The 17,807-nt window shown below is 36.5% G+C and overlaps 1 long non-coding RNA gene across 1 annotated transcript; it reads right to left on the minus strand.

The window, feature by feature from the left end:
• Positions 1-5,551: 5,551 nt before the first annotated feature.
• On the minus strand, positions 5,552-16,367 carry LOC144984502 (uncharacterized). Its single transcript, XR_013648249.1, has 3 exons — positions 16,200-16,367; positions 10,558-10,593; positions 5,552-5,992 (listed from the first exon to the last, which is right to left on the minus strand). It is a non-coding gene; the product is annotated as an uncharacterized LOC144984502 (long non-coding RNA).
• Between the last annotated feature and the right edge of the window lie 1,440 nt (positions 16,368-17,807).

Below are 17,807 nucleotides of genomic sequence, written 5' to 3' on the forward strand. Positions count from 1 at the left end.
GCTTTTTTTTTTTTTTTGGATGGTGGTGTGCCGCAGGATTTTTGTCAAGGTTAAAGTGTGCCGTGGCTCAAAAAAGGTTGAAAAACACTGACTTATACGACCCAACCAAGAAAAAAATCATTAAAAAAAAAAAAAAATTCTGTTGCTTATTCTCGTGGGGGAGTAACACACTCAATCAACGTTTTTAATAATATTTTTTCTACATGTGCTCTACTGTTTGGTTAAGCAGGCAGTAAAAGAGTCTATATCATGTTTTTCTTAAGCTTTTCAGAGTAAATGATCTCCATGTATATGATCATGTATTACCTTTGGCACACTTAAGAATCCTTTTTTTTTTAGTAATATTAGGTATTTTCATGAGTTAATTTTCCGACCTGGAAGTAAGACGACTCAATCTCTGAGGCTCCGCCTTTCACTCCTTGTGGGTACCGCCCCTTTCATGACATCAACCTAGAGCTGGCCTCCACAGCGTGTCTGCATTTCATCCACAATAACAAACAACATCTGATCTTCTGCAAAGATGGATGTGCATATTGTGCAAATAAAATGAAACTGTTTTTGCTGATCCCCACTAGATCTGCGCAGAAAGTGCGTGTGTGTGTTAGCCTATGGGCGCGGTGCTGGCAGCGCAGACTCTTCCTGGAAGGGGTTGTTCCTCACTTTATGACATCATAATGTGAGGACCCATTTGTTTTCATGGACTGGGAGGGGCTGGTGCTCAGAGTGCAGGGTTTTAGAGTAATGCGCAGATGCATGAATGAACCAAAATCCCACATGGGGGTGTTATTTGTGTGGAAATAACATTATAAAACACTTAAAAGCTCAAAAACATTTCGCATGATATCGAGCTTTTAAAGGGTTAACCCTTTTACGGTGGAACTGTAGACCTTTTGACTGTTGTAGCATTTAAACCATTTATGCAATTAATGTAATTAAAGTGGATTCTGAAGCAGAGAAATGCAACACTCTACAGTAGTTGATTGTGGCAATTGACGTGAATCAGTTGATTAAGTCAGAAGAACAGCGACTTTGTGTAGTTGTACAACATTTTACATTCATTAAGTGTTGCATCACGGTGCAAAGCAGAAATAAAAAGCCACTTTTCATTGCGTCAAATCAGCTCAACCATATGTCAACGGTGTTGTGGCGACATCTCCAGTGTTAGAGGGTTGAACACACCTACAGTTTTGACAAGGAACCTGTGGATGCGGGGGGTGGGGGCAGTTTTCTCCCTTTTATTCAAGTCTTTTTTTATTATAAATCAAACATTTTTTTTTTACTGTTAACCGATTCATTCCAAATCATCAAACACAGCCAGATGTTTTAAATTATACAGAGGCATTACTTCAGAAACACTTGTGTAAGTCTCTGTACACTTACAGCTGATACTGAAGCATGACTCATGACTGAACTATTTGAAAAAGTATGCATTATGACAGATGGTCACAAAATGTGTTCTGCTAGCTACTTGCCTAAATCTTTTTTTACTTAAATTAAGACATAAGGGATAAACATTGTTTTGTTTTATGAGGTTAATCAAGTGCAAAGAAAATATGACAGCTGGTGCATTAAACTTACATGAAGGATTTTCCTGATATGCAGACATTTCTGTGCATTTTTCCTCCTGGTTTGGGGTGAACAATGGCTGATGGTATCATTCAATTTTCCTCAAAAGTTGAAAGATTTTGACTGTTAAAACCAATTCCCATATATTTAATTGTGATAACGGAAAAAAAGCTGTTAAATCTCTTTAACGCATAGTCATCGCAAAAGCTTACAAAAGTAAGGAGAGAAGTCATGTTGCCACTTTTCCACCTCCCTCACACCCAAACAAGCATTTGATAATTCATCACTAGGCCATGACAGATGAGTCCTGCTGGAGAATATTAGAAAATGTCTCAAATCTCATATATATGCTAATGTTATGCTGAGACCAGTTGGGTAGTGTGGCAGACTTTCTAATCTGGTGTTGCTACTAGTATGACTACTGAGTGAAAGTGAAGGTGACAAGTCATTGCACTTTAACAATTTATGATCTAACAACTTTGGTCGTGGAAGCCGCACACACAGAGAAAGAGAGGAAAATGTCATGAAAGCGGGTCTTGTAAAAACGCAAGTGTAGAGCTTGTTTTTGTAATTTAGCAAATGTACAATTTGAAATAGCTGAATTTCAGACCTTTGACCAGGAAAGATGTTTTGCCATTGCATCAGTGGATGCATACCTTCGTCATAATCCATTTCATTTTGATTTATGGCATTTTGTGTTCTGCCTGAGTGTGTTGTGCATTCCTGTTAAGAATATAACCTGTTAACAGAGATATAAAGACGTGCATACTGTAATTACCTGCCGAGCTGCTTCACTTTTTTGTATTTCCGCTGTGTATTAATGACAATCTGCTGTTATTTACATAGAGAAGTTGGCCAACACATAAAAAAGCACCAATATTATTTCACTGATAACTGGCGGCATTATTATATTGCACCACATGTTCACAGTGATAAAATAAACTGAATAATTGAAATAGACTCTACATTCCTATCTATCAATTTTGAATAAGTTATTTCCTCAAATAAATTGCCCTTTTTGAATCATGTGGTTTACGTCCCACATTCAACATTTTGCGCCATTTGTCAACAGTCCTAATATATCTAAGCCTGAAAGAAATACGAGATGAGGCAAAAATGTAAAACAGATGAATGAAAAATGGGAATGTGCCTTTGAATTATGGTTTACCTCCTTGTTTTGCAATATATTGCATTGGTGTGCGTCTGTGATATACTCTTTCAGGTTTACGAAAGTGTCCTTCCCCATCGCTCTGAGGCTCTGTCTTAAAAACCTGTGCACGTCTATGCAAAACACACACTAAAAGAGATAACATAATCACTCACAGCCCCCGATTCCCTGCTCTATTGGAGCTTGTGACGAGGTATTAATAACAGTAAGCCAGTGCTTTGGTTTTCATAAATTACATATGTCAAAAAGGAAATTCCTTTGTTTTGTGCTCATAGGTTTGTAAGGACTTTAGCCAATGTTTAAAAAAAGCGAACAAAAATTCTGATGACAGCCTTTCCACAACAATGTTTTTTTATGGTACAACTCCAATTCAAATGGGTTTGAAACAGACACGATTTCTTATTATAAACCTTAAGCTTTTAATGTGAAATCCAAAACAAAATACAAACTCCAGGCAATATTTTGGGTAATAGGTAAAAAATAATATGCTGAAAGGAAACTTTAGGGCAGTATTTCTATTTAAAATAATGATAACATTGACATAAATTGTGTCAAAGCAGCTGCATAAAGTGAACCCAAATTAAAAGCCAATTACATGGATTTGATCAAATTTATTATATTTTACTGTTGTGAAAGCCAGTGTATATTTTATTTTTCTGTCACAGGTGACTCAAGGCCAGTGCTACTTGATGGAATAGTTTTAATTCATCCTTTTTATGCCATAGAGGCATAACAAATTAGTATATGCAAATGTTAACCTTTTTTTTAACTAGCCACAAGAAAAAAAAGTGTTTTTTTTTAAAGAACAATTATGTTGGATATACCACAGACCAAGTGGACCACAAAAAAAAATTTTGATATTTTTTTCTGTTACACTGATGACACCATGGAATCTTATAAGAGACACCATAAATTAAAAAGTGTAAACCAGGTTATCGACTACATTTTTTTAATACATCCAGCAACAGATAAGACATTTTACGAGGGTGGTATACCTAAAAGTATCCATTTGTTGTTTGCCAAAGATCTTTGTAGGGTGCCCATAAGAATATAGAATTTGTCTCGATTATCTAAACTGTAGTATCCATGTAGACCCTGATTTAATGACAATTGTCCAGAACTACACCTTCGTATGTATTTGGTCAAATTTCTGTTAAGTTAATTGTTTGATTTCAGATTTGTGCTTTTTTTTTTTTTTTTTTACTTATTTTTCCAATATCTCTCCATTCACCTGCTGTTCTATAAGAACCTGTCTTGTTTTTCTGATTGACAACATGTGACAGTAAATGATTAAATGTCATTACATTTTCTAAATTATAATTTAGCCAGCTTCATCAAAATACTCTCCGGAAGGTGCCCGGGGTAATGGAAACTGTCTTCTCTGTTTCACATCTGGTTCCCTCTCCTCCTAAAATGATACTAGATCCACCATTTGACTCTAATGGAGATATTCTATTTCTTTATCTGTCAATTTCTCTCACTGTATAGGGTCTAAAATGATTTTCCCAGTTGTTATTGTGTCATTTTTATCCAATGCACAATTATGTATTTTATTCTTCAAGCTTCATCAATTGGTTAGACACAAACACATAGTGTAGAAGTAGCTTGCAAAGAGAAACTGTTTCCTCATTTATGAGTAAACGATAGAAGAAAAATGTCTAAAGTATTTTCAATGAGCAGTAAACCTTTTTTTTCATTCAATTAAAGCTAAAAATATACATATTTTAATTACATCTAGGCATTCCTCTGTTAGACTAAAGCAACAATGATGCTGTTTGTCAACAATTTATAAAGCGACTAGAATTTTTGGATAAGGAAATCCTATTGCCTCAAACATTTGGTTCTGTTTAAAAAAATTCACAGTGTGTCTTTCTATTGGACAAATATTGGAGTTAAAAGCAACAGTGGAGCAAACAAGGGAATGATTTAATGAACATCACCTGTCAAATCAGACAGGCTCTTGGGGTTGAAAACTAATTCCAATCATTCAAAAGGTCAAAATTTGTATTTAATACATTTCTTAGCATATTAAATATAGCAAAAATTGTCTGGATAGCTCAGTTGGCTACACGCAGGACTGGCACATTTGAAAGGTTCAATTCCCAGGGGGCACGATGAGCTTCATCCAGTGTGGGTCTTTGGGTAAGACCCTTTGCACAACTGCCTAACTAGAGGTGCAGTCAGAGAAGGCAGGTGAGGCTGTGGCTCACCCACCTCATTTTGCAGGTGTAGATGTGCATCTCCTGCAAAATAAAAAAAATAAAAAAGTATAAATAAAATAAAATGAATATACCTTTTTAATTGAAAATACAAATCAGATATTAATTTTTAGACATGTCTATTCTATGATTACCTTTTCTGTATAGGTTTTCAAAGTTTCTTTCTTAAAAAAACAAAAGTAGCAAATTCATAAATGTCTTGCTCAAATACATAAGAGAGCAGCACGGAAGACACTGACTGGAGCTGCAGCTGACGCATGCAATTTGCTGTTTCGAGCTTTCTATCATCATAACAGACTCTTTTTTTTAAATACCTTTGTTTGCTTTTTTTCTCACCAACTCTCTGGAGCCAAATTGTTAGTCTTTTTTATCCGCTGAAAAATGTTCATTAAAAATACTCGAGGTATGTACACCTGCCTCAAGGCAGAGGGCTGGTGATCCCAGAGAATGTGACTCCACGACGAAAGAAAAATAGAATTAGTGGCGACACTTTAAATGCAGCCGTCCAGTTGTTCTTTAATACTGTATAGAAATAATTTCTAAATGGAGGAGTTCATGATTAAACTTGGAAATTGTGGAGAACCGTCACTGGCAGGGATCTCCACTGAGACAGAGAGACTTCTAAAACTGAAGATAGACAAGAAACATTTCTACAAACAGGTTATCCATGTGTTTCTTCAGAAGGAGGTGCAGACAAACTTTAGTTATAAGTAAAACTAAAACAATAATGAGTATTTTGATGATTTTATTTCACGACTGAAGTTTGTCTACAGAAGAAAAATGTTGAAATGAAATTTGAAGGAGCACACTTTAACTGTTGCCAATGAAATGGGGAGTACGCTACTCTGTAGGGTTCATTGGTTTGTTAATCAGACTGATGACGTCAGTCCCTTACCAGCCATGAACCTCACTTAACATCACTGCTATGTAGCCACAAGGGGCCCCAAGCCTGGGCATACCTGTGCCGGTCCCCAGCCCGGATAAAATACAGGGTTGTGTCAGGAAAGGTATCCGGCGTAAAAAATCTCTGCCAAACCACCTGTGAGAAGAAGTGGAGGGTAGTTCAATGTTGTGGCCCCTGATGGGATATACCAGAAGGGAAATAACATTGTATATATCTATATCTATACACACACACATACATACATACATACATACATACATACATACATATATATATATATATATATATATATATATATATATATATATATATATATATATATATATATATATATATATATATATATATATATATCTGTATATATATATATATATATATATATATATATATATATATATATATATATATATATATATATATATATATATATATATATATATATATATATTTGTGTGTGTGTTTTCATATATACATGTTTTCATTAGGCTGAAGCTAGCAAGCTGGCAAGATAATTGCTGGGGTAAAATGCGAAGTTGGTGTTGGATGTGTAGTTGTCATCAGCTTGGTGTTGTTTATCAAAACGAAACAAATGATAACATTTTGATAAAGGTGATAAAATGGCAGGAAGTTAAACACAGCAAAGATTGATCGATTATTTTTAAAAAGAAGAAAACCCTAAAAACATAAAAGAGCGCCAAAACAAGCATACACAAAAAGCCGGTGTCCTTCATTGTTGATCTGCATGAACTGTGCCATGACATAGGGCTGACTTGAAATATATATATATATATATAGGTTTTTTAGTTGCTGTGTAGTTTTCCAAGCCCAGCAAATCTGTAACACCAAATTATTCACCATGGACATTACTCATCATTGCATGTTTTTATTTCATCCACCACACACTTTGTCTTTGAGGGCTGTAATGGCTTTGAAGAATAACTGATGGCTTCATGCTTTGTGTTGGCTTAGCTCCTAAGAGGAAGGACTACCATGGGGCCATTAGCCTCCGGTCCTGTGGTTTAGGGGCACTTCTCCCTTTTTTTCCCCATCTTTCACTCACCATGTCTCTCACTGTGAGCTTGACTTTGATTTGTTAAATGCTTTATTCTTTCCTCTTCCGAACATTTTACAAGCTTCATTGACTTCTCATCTGTCTCGTGGATTACTGGATGTTGTCTTGTGAGTTACCACTCCATCTGCTTTTCACATCCTTCTTTTTTTAACAGCTCTACCAGGGAGCATTGTATCTTTCCTTCCTTGCCTTGATCCAACCAGTCAAGAGGCCAAAGCTGGTCTAAAATTATGCCATATTAACAGCAGCAGGCACATTTTCCAGACATTTGTCTTGAGTTTTGTCTGAAATAATTTGTTGCTGTCTATTGCCCAGGATGAATGGGTTAGGCTGGAGCTAAGTACTCTAAAAGTGTCTTGGGATTTGAGTGAAAGGAAAGAGTATAAGCTGTAGATTGAGTGAAAGGGGGGGAAAAAGTAATATAAAGTGATGGAAGAGAGGGGTTAAAATTGAGCACTTTATTGTCCGTCTTCCTCCTTTACTCCCTATTCTTGCCTTACTCTCAGAATCTATACCTAAGCCGAACATCTAGTCCTCCCTCTCTGCCTGTTCCATTACACTTATGTGAAAGAATGATGATGAATCACCTCGGTGCAAGGAAGCAAAATATATCAAGTCCAGGTTGGTTTGGGAATTGGTTAAGTACTTCTGCAGAGCCCTGACCTCATAATCGCTTTGAGCCTGCAAGGATCTTCTGATTTATAAAGTAGCAATGATTAATGCTCTTTTAAGTGGACAAGGCAGGCCACAGACACAGAGGCCCAACCACTCAAACATGAGTAGTGCTTGTAAATAAGGGTGTGTGCAACTGTTCGTGTGGATCGGGGAGCTATGGAAGCAAGAGACAGATTAACATGCAGTCACTGTGTGAGTTGAGCAGTAAAGGTGATAGTGGCAGCTGCACATTCTCACTAGTCAGATCTTCTTGGCTATAAATCATTGCCGTTTGGCCTCCTTTCAACACAAATTGCTACCTGTCCCCAAACCCTGTGTAAAGCCTATGTTGGTCATGTCTGACAGCAAGGTTGTTACTTCAGTGGAATAAATTAAATTTTAAGTGTCAGCTTTTCTACATTTTAACTAGTTCCAAACTTAAAATAATGACTTTTGCAACATTAATTTCTTTCATTAAGTTTGAAATTCTTTGTGCCAAACAACTTAACTCCATGTACCAGGGAAATATACAGGGTTTTCTTGCTGTATTTTTAAGAGCAATTTTGCAAGCCTCTTCTTTTTTTTTTAGTTTTTTAGATGATTTAGATGTGTTTTGTTTTATTTTAGACGCATTTTCAATCAATCCCCTCTGTGCTGTGTCTCCTGCATAGAATGCATTCAGTTTGCCAAATTTACATAAATCTTCGATTGCAAGCAGATTTTTGTTTTAATTCTCTAAAACTAGACTTATTTTTCTACAAAGGTTTAAACTTTAAGAACATAAACAAGAGAGAAAATTGTTTAGTGATGGGGGTTTATAGCCTCAAGCATTAATCCAACCATTTTCCAACCATTTTATCAGTTGCGGGGTCACCAAGTTGCTGGAGCCTATCCCGCCTGTCCCACCAGTTTGTCACAGGGTCACATAATTAGTCCCACACACATCCCTAGGGGCGCTTAAGAGTCACCTATCGACCCACTAAGGCAGCTAAAGTGCCCGGAGAAAACCCATAATTTTCTGGGAACATAATTCCCACAATTAATTAGGGATTACTTTATATAAAAAAAGAATCTAATTTATTGCTAAAGAAACATGCCCAGAACAACTGGCTTTGTTCAGCTCTCATTAGGTCCCCCTTTTTGATCTTTCTGTTTTTGCATTGATTTTAATGCTGGTTTTATTTTGTAGGTTCTGTTATTTTGGTGAACATAGTTTTTCTTTACTTCCTGTAAGGGTGTTACCCAGTTTCATTTATTATGTTCTCATTATTGTTTTTACTTTTCTCCAGTAGACCATACACCTTTCGTGTCTGCCACATTTTTGACTTAGTCATCTATTGGTTTTGAGCTGATTGAGGGTTAAAAACAAAGCATGTTTTTTTACAGGAAAACAATAATGTCTCTGCATGGGGACATTATTTTAAATGTTGATAGATGGGTGGGACTATAAGTGCCATTTGTGAAGGCCAAGCCATCATAGAGTAAAATGTTGAACTGTATTCTAGCATACCTAAAATGCAATGGCCAAAAATGGAAATGTAAAGGTTTTTTTTTCTTTTTTGCCTATAAGATATTCAGGTCTGTCCTCTAATATTTTTTTCTGGATTCCCTCAAATCCCAACAGCTGTCCAATGATAACACTTGTGCATTTTAATTTCACAACAATCAATCCTGACAGACTCCGTACCAGGTAAGTGCCAAAGTGGGTTGAGGTTCTGAGAGTCTCAAAGCTTGATCGAAGTAAATATGTTGTCACTTCTTAGTGTCCTGTCAATGCGTCTCCTAGTTCTTGTGAAAATCCAACATCCTCTGTATGTTTACTATTTTTGAGGCTTAAAAGTTGGTCTTATTATTTTATTTTATATTTTACATTGTTACTCTTTCACATATTCATTGTTTTAGTGTTTTCCCATTGGAGGCCTTTGGCATGGAATGTTGCATTTTCTTACTTTTCAAAGGGAACAATAAGTGTCAAAATAACATGCACTTAGGCCAAAGATTTCTAATTTTTCTCACATTCATATTTATGAACAGGGTTTAAAGACCAGATATGCCTGAAAATCTTCTGACATCCAAAGGTCAGGTCATGAGTTGTCATTGGAGACACTGGAGAAGCAAGCCTGTGCCTGTTCTGCAGACATCTGCAGACAGAGACACTCTCTGATCTCATTAGATGACTCTAATTAGACAGTGCCATTTCCCATTTCAGAGACTCCAATGACTGATTCCTCTCGACTTTTTTCCCAATGTGCGCTAAGAGATGTTCTTAGTTAAAAAATGAATGAAGAGAGACATGTCTAACGGGGTATTAATTGGTGAGTTTGAAGGTGGGAAGTGACACTCATGCAGTAAGTGTCATTTGGAAGTGAAATAAATGTCATTTGACCAAAGTTAAAATCTTTTGCTTACCAAAACAGAAAAAAATAAGTATAGACTAACTATTTTAACATTAAATTCAATTTAAAAAGAAAGTGTGAAAAATCCTAACAATGTATAACTATTCACACAACTAATAGGATTACTTGCTGTGTGCAGACAAAGCTGAATAAAACAAGTGTGGCATTTATTAATATACACATTGTCGACCATGTTCCTCTTCAGTGGAGTATAGAGCAGCCATCTGATGAGGTGACAGTTTGAAATCTTTTATCACAACATAAAACTTTCTCCTCCTTGTCTCCTTCACAGCACTGGGTCCTGAGATTGACAGCAGGCTCTCAGGTTTCTGGAGGAGGGTTTGAAAGGAAATTTGCACCGGTGAGTATTTTTTTTGTTATTTTTTCCTCCACAGGCTTCACCTGCGGCAAGCGAGATGGCCTGACGTACACGAGAGGAGTGTGAAGGGAGGGGATGAGACACTGCCTTGCAGTGGAAATGGCAGTGTCAATTAAATATCACTTTCAATTTCCTTGTTTTATGATCCCCAGGCTACTAAGCACCAATAATCCTCCCCCCCTCCGGCAGGCCCTCCTACCTTGTCTTGAGGAAGATTGATTACACTTGTCGCCTCCTATAAAAAAGACATTTACATGAAAATAAGAAAACAACTTCTTTGTTTGCATGGAAGTGAATCAGGGAAAAAAAGCAATTCCCAATTTGATTTTCATACAAAGGCAAGGCAAGATAACAATCTCATGGCGTCTCATCTGAGTGAGTTTTGGAGGTAGAGCAACGAGGGGTGGGGGGAGAGGATGAGGATGAATTTAGATTGAATAAAACAAGCAAATTATTTTCATGCAACGTTGATGGATGTTGTCTTCACTCATACAATGAAGATGTCTCAGATTCTGCTGCAGAAATGACTTTCGACAAGTGTGTTACAGGCAGTATGTTCACTTTATTTCTTCTCTGTAATCGAATTTAGGACATAATTTTTTTTTAAGTCTGGTTACACAACAAAACATAATTCTTTTGTCACGCAGCGGAAAGGGAAAAACTATGCTATCAAGGCACAATCAAAGGTTTTAAAGCAAAATGTTTTTTGCATAATTAAAAGCAATAATTGCATTATTTATAGTGACTGACGGGCAACATTAGCTTTGATTTTTTTAGTGATGTTAAGCAGTAGATACTCTCTCTCTGGTCATTTTTTTTTCCATCCATTTTCTAAATGTGCTTAGTCTGGTTTGCAATCATAGGGTTGCTGGAGCCTATCCCAGCCACAGTTGGGTTAAGGAGGGGTACACCCTGTCCATGCAGGGCCACACAACCACACACCCTGACATTTACATAATTTAGATTCACCGATTTACCTACAATGAATATTTTTGGACTGTGGGAGGAAGCTGGAGAAAACCCACAAATGCACAGAGAGAACACACAAACCCTAATCCCAGCTGTGACTTTTTTGTGCAGTTGTTTGTCGGGCAGAAATAGCCTTGGGTTTCTTATGGAATTTGTGTTTTTACAATTACTTAATGTGAAATTTAAAGTCAAGACTTGTTTTTGTGGCTTATATTGAAGCATACTTGAAGTTTGCAAGTATCTGACCTTCAGCTCTCATCTGTTTGCTTAGCTGCTGGACAAAAAAAGAAAACCAATAAAAACATCAAAAGGTTTTCTTAATTTTTTAGGACTTATAAAGAATTCGTGACAATGCATTTTTTGGGTGTGAGATTTTCTCATTTCTTTTTATACTCAGACCTAAATGTTACTGTATCCAATATTGTTTTACACTCCTCATCTCTGATGTTGAATTCATTACTGATGAGACTCAACTACCCAACCAGAGTAACTTTTATGTTTATTCACTAGGAAACCGATTCGACAAAATTGTTTATTCAGCAGTTTGCCTCGAGGGTTTAACAATATTCTACAATCACAGATCTTTTTTTGAATTTATTTTTTTATTAAAATATATGCTTTAGTAGTAAAGCTGAAGAGGATTTTGCACAAAAGAATAGTAGTTCCCACTTCTAAGAATTATGTGAGACACTTCCAAATAGGACTGTGTAAATTAAAAAAGTTACTTGGGAACTGAAAACTTTTGGATTTCTGGTCAAGACACTTTTTGAACATGTTGTGTTAGTTGTCTACCTTTCTTTCCAAATTGGAAACATGCCTTAAAGCACATCCAGTATCCAGTAAATCACTTGCTCTGGGAATGACTGTTCTTTCCGTCAGATGAGCTGGAGATCATGTTCGAGGAGAAGGGAATCTAGGTGTCTCTGCTAGCGGAACTGGTTAGGTTGATATTTCAAATTCAAATGTACTAAAAGATCCTCTTTTTTAGAATAGCACATTTGCCACGAGAAAAAAAAATGGCGTCCATTTTTGAAGATTGTGCCGTACACTTAATTGTTCCAATAAATATTTTGTCTATTTGGGAAAAGCTCAACAAGGTTGTGAAAAGCACAAAATGCCACCTTTAACTGAGGTGAACCTACAAAATACTAGATAGACAGACAGACATTTTAAAATCTTGGATATGAAGTATATTCATATATTTGGTGCTTAGCCACAAAATGAACGAATATTATTTTAATAATTGGATAATTGATTGGATACATTTTATCAATTTATCTTTTGGTTTCCTCTCCGTTTAGATAAGGCTTGCAAAATAAAATACAAATATTGTGTTTTAAAAATGAAAGTCAATTTCAACAAAGCTATGTTCATATCTCATGAACTTATTTTTCACACAACACTGCCTTGCAGTGGCCACTTTCAAGTGGATCAGTTGCACCTTCATTCTTTTTTTACACATTAAGGCATTTTTGGAATTCTAATTGAGAGACCTTTAGCAAAAATAATCTATAAGATGTATCTACTAGATAAAAAAATAAAAAATAGAATAAAAAAGTCGCAAGTTTGGAAAAGCTTTACAATAAACAGTTAAGAGAAGACAGTAGCAGATGTGGCAATTTAAGAAAATAAGGACACAAAATGATAATTGCTACTGTCAAATTTAGTACCCACAGGTATTTCCAAGTCTACAGCAGGTGATACCTTCATGCATATGTGATAAACAGTAAAGGGAGATTAGTTTTGACCAAAGCTAATGCACCTGCTGTTCTTTTGTCTGTGTCCCAAATAGTGTGCATTTTAAAATGTGTGTTAACATGTTTAGACAACGCGTAAGAGCATCAGTGTCTAATACTGTGTTTCACATGGTCTTTTACTACTTATACAATGTCAGAGCAGCAACATTCAGAAGTAAGCTTCGGCACACAAGCACACACACCCTCCTATACACATACAGCGTTAAACCGCGCCGTGTTGGTGGCTGTGTGTGTGTGCCGAGATAAGCTAGGCCACTAATGCTGAGCATAAGACACTAATAAACAAACAGTGTTTAAATTGGCTTGAAAGGAGTCAGTGATGCGTTGCAAACACCCCTGCAGCCTCAATGGCTTAATCTGCTTCTTTCTCACCCTTTTGCACATTCTCACCACAGATTAGGTTGTAAAAGAACAAAATAGAGCAGATAGTGATCTGTGGGACACCGGGGCTTCATAGATTTACGGATTTCTTTTATTTATTTATTTTTGGACTTGTTGGGATTTTTGAGAAACGGATAAACAGCTAGCACAATTTTACTTTTATTACTTTGACAGACATAAACAGCTTTGATTAATTATACTGTAATGTATTTTATTTAATATAGTTAATATTTAAAATGTAGAAAAACCGTGTACTAATGAAATTGCTTGTTTATGTGGTAATTAGAAAACACAGCAAAAAGAGATTTTTAAGAAAACAAAAAGACCTTTATTTCTAGAAAATATGTCTTTTTTTCTGTCTTGCAAGAAAAATAATCCTTTCAAGAAAGTTGGTCAATAGCAAAATAATCTTATTTTAGTTTAAGAATAAATGTCTAGACTCGAATTGCTTTAAAAAAATAAGAATTCTTGGTAAGACTGTTTTTCACACCCAATTGACAAATTTGTTTTTGCCAATTAAAAGAAACTTTTTCAACTTTTAAGAATTATTTTTCATTTCTAGGGGGGGGGGGGGTTTGCACTGTATCTCATGCTTTTTTTTTTTTGAAAAACTTTACAAGCAGTGGTTTATATATGTTACTAACTTGGTGACAACTAGAGGGCAGACATGATCAGATGTCTTCACTTTCTCTTTGCTCTGAAATCAACTTACACAGAGATGTGAGTGTGTGTGAGAGGATGCATCTCACTTCTGCAGTCTGATTTTTGAACCGTCCTCTTGATATGCTAAATCAAAACCCAATGTTTAAACAGATCACTCACTGAAAAAGCTATTTTTTGTCTAAATTAATTAAGTGAGGCATCCGTGTTTGCCCTTAGTCTTCTTTGAACACCAGAAAAGGAAGATCTCATGCTGTGATCGCATATATTCTTGATTACTTAGCATTTACCCTGAAACAAAACCACCCTGATGTTGTCTGTGATGTGGTACCAGGATTCAAACAGAGCATTACAACAGGGCAGAACTTCCAAGAGTCATGTTGTTGAAATGTATTCGCCATTGTGCTTCTGGAGAACACGTATGGGGGGAGAAACAAAAAACACGTCCCTTCCGGACAGCAATTCATCAGTTTTTTTTTGTTTTTTTGTTTTGTTTTTTTCCCAGAGCCCTCCCAGGTCAAGTTTTCATGGCGCCTGTTTGGTTTTCAAATGCTCCTTTCTCTCACCCAAACTCAACCACACTATCGTGTCCAAACTTGTCTACATTTGCCTCGTGTTCTTGTGCGCGGTAGATGTTCTTTTTAAAAAGCCTGATCTCAAATAAGTCTTTATTCTTGTTTTGTTGGCTCATATTCTCTGTTTTCATGAACTCTGGCCTCAGCCATGGCAACAGCTAAAAAAATGTTAACATTGATTGACAGGATTAAAGAAGGCCCCCTTCCCTGGTACGCATTTCAAACACTTTGGGAACAATGGCGCTTGGTGTGATTGAATTAATGAGGTATTGCTGATTGTCAAAAGAGCACACATACTTTACATAAACCTGATTATCTTTGCATGGCAGAAACAGATGAAAAAAGGGAAAGAAGGAGGATGACGGAGGAATGAGAGAGGAAAGAGAAGAGCTGGGAGAGGGGACTGAAATTCAAGAATTTCTGTTTTCGAGCCCCAATCTTTAAAGCGAGCAAGTGTGATAGTGAGGTTATCCTTATGAAAAGTGTCCAAAAACTGGTCTTAGATGCATCTTAATGTATGGGGTTTACCAAAAAAAGTTCTGCTGAAGGGAATTCTTTATGGAAGGAGTATTAAACAACCCACTCTAATTAAAATGGTGTTTTTGGTGCTTCTAATTTGATCTTGTGGCATTTTTGAGATGGTAGAGAACATTAATGAAGAAAATTAAGCTTAATATTGCTCTTCTGAGTACATCTTTATTCAATCCATTGTGAATCAGGAGCAGACGAAAAAATTACATTAAAAGAAAAAAAAAAAAAAAACACGGCAATCTGAAAGCTCCCTGCTCTGCTTCATTCCAATTGCAGAAAAAATGGATCCAGTACGTCTTTGTTTTTCTCATCTGAGCTGGCATCTGGCTCAAAACTATACAGCTGGGAAGCTTTGATGTTGTCCATCATTTTTGTTGCACCACTAATGTTAGATTCTAAGGAGCGGTAAACTAGTGGCAGAGAGTAAAGAAAGGGATGGCAGGAAGTGGAGCCAAGCATCCTATATGTCAACAGTCCTGCCTGTAACTCAGAGGTAAATTTCAAATGAAATGTTGTCATTCTGCAGAAACTATGTCAAAGAAAATAACTGTTTTTTTTAATTTGTTATTATTATTATTATTATTAGTTTTTGGGCTAAAACTGCATCATCTTGATTAAAAGACCACTGGGTACTTGGAAAATAGATCAAAAGATGATCAGAGTGGGACTTTGAAGCCCCAGAACAACCACAAACATATATACATATTTTAATTTTTGTGAAGTCAACCAATCCATTGCTTCATTCAGTTTTCAATGCCTCTTAAACTCAATTCCCCACTCACAGACGAAATAGAGGCACTCCCTTCATTGAATTGGGTAGACACTCAGAGTGTCTGCTAAGAGTTTCACTAATTCTACTTACTAGTCTATTGAAAAGGGGTTAAAAGAAGGATTGGGGGAGTGATATGGATGGTGGAAAGGAAGCAAAGTGAAGGAAAGGATAGCGGTTCTCTGACTGAAATGCTCACCAGATCAGCAAAGTGAACCCTCTGAAACGTGAGCTAATTCTCCACTTAATCCTTTTAGCTTCTTTTTCTCCCCCTTTCTATCCATGTCACTTCTGTCTTCACTCATCCCCCATTCCTCCATCCCTCTCTTCCCCCCTCAGTCTTTTTTTTAAGCTGTCTTGTGGACGCTTCTTAGGAAGTGCCAGCAAAAAGTTCTTGTTGAACAGGGGGGGGGGGGGGGGGGTGATTTGGAGTATGCGTTTGTCTTTTGGCTGGACTAAGTGTGAAAAAAAGCAGACTGCGTAGGCTGTTTAATTCACAGATTTTTTTTTCTTCATTTTTTTTTTCCAGGAAAAGCCCTGACAGCTGCAGTTTGATTTCTCAGGTTGTCAAAAGTCATCTTTGTTAGTGCTTCCTCAATGAATGGCAGCTGGAAAAAAAAAAAAAAAAAAGAGGTGTGTTTACACATCAAGCTGTAGGTGGGCTTTGCCGCAAGTGGTTTATATAAAGAAAAGGGAAAATGTCGCATTACTCCAGGGGCCTTTGAAAGGAAAAGCATAATCACAGATTATTCTGGAGGCCCCCATTGTCTTACTTACCAAATCCAAGCATATCAAATGCCTACAGAGCCCTCTTTCTGCCTCTAAACTTATTATTGAGAGCCTGCAAAGAAAGATACAAATTGTCTCACATCCTGTGATGCTGCTAGAACACAAATTGAAAGGAGCGACATTATTGTCTGTGAGTAATATACTTAAAAAGCAATGTTCTTTAAGAAGAGAAAAGAGGATTAAGGGTTTTGTGTTTCAAATAAAAAAGGGAGGTGCTCTAATGTTAAAATGACACAGGGGTTACATATGAATATGTATATTTTTTAATGTACACTATTGTCAATAAAACACATCCTCAGGGTTGGATCCTCCATTCATGTCATACTGATGGGAACAAAATGACATAACAAGACATTGCTAGATTACTAACTAAAGCTGCAATACCTTTATAAGGATATTTTATTTGCTTATTTTAGAATAAAATGACTGAATCCCTTTTTTATTTTTCGCAACTCCTTTGACGGTGGTAATATTGACATGAGGCTTTTTTTCTTCCTTACTACTTTATTTATTGTTTTCAACAGTTCTTACCTTACCTCACAATTCCCCCCTACATCTTTAAAAAACAGGGCAAAAATTATTAGTCATGTTACCCTTAATATGTTGTGACACATTTTTTGACTGTTTCATAGAAGATAAGCAAATCACTATCACTTTTTTTTTAACAAAGAAACCCTAAAGACTGCCCCCCCCCCCACTGAGTGCAGCCTTTTCTTTGGACTGCCATCAGAGTCACCGGGTAACTAAACGAAAGGCCGAGCAACAGACCCTTGACTTTTATTGAGGCTGGACTCTAATTGTGATTCAACAGACCAGATATTTTATGTCACTGAGTGCTTCATTTGCAGTTTGCATGAATCTAAGAGACATTAACTCACTCCCTTTCGCCATTCATTACAATGCTATTAGTCTCTGCGAATTGATCAATATATCATGTATAGAACATCTTGAATGTGTACGTCTGGCTCCTTTGTAAGCTCAGAGATAATGGTTTCCCCATTCAAAGTGGCTTGTAGGA

The sequence above is a fragment of the Oryzias latipes genome, chromosome 16 (genome assembly GCF_053564925.1).
Source record: "Oryzias latipes strain Hd-rR chromosome 16, Olatipes_Hd-rR_3.1".
NCBI classification, from domain to species: domain Eukaryota; kingdom Metazoa; phylum Chordata; class Actinopteri; order Beloniformes; family Adrianichthyidae; genus Oryzias; species Oryzias latipes.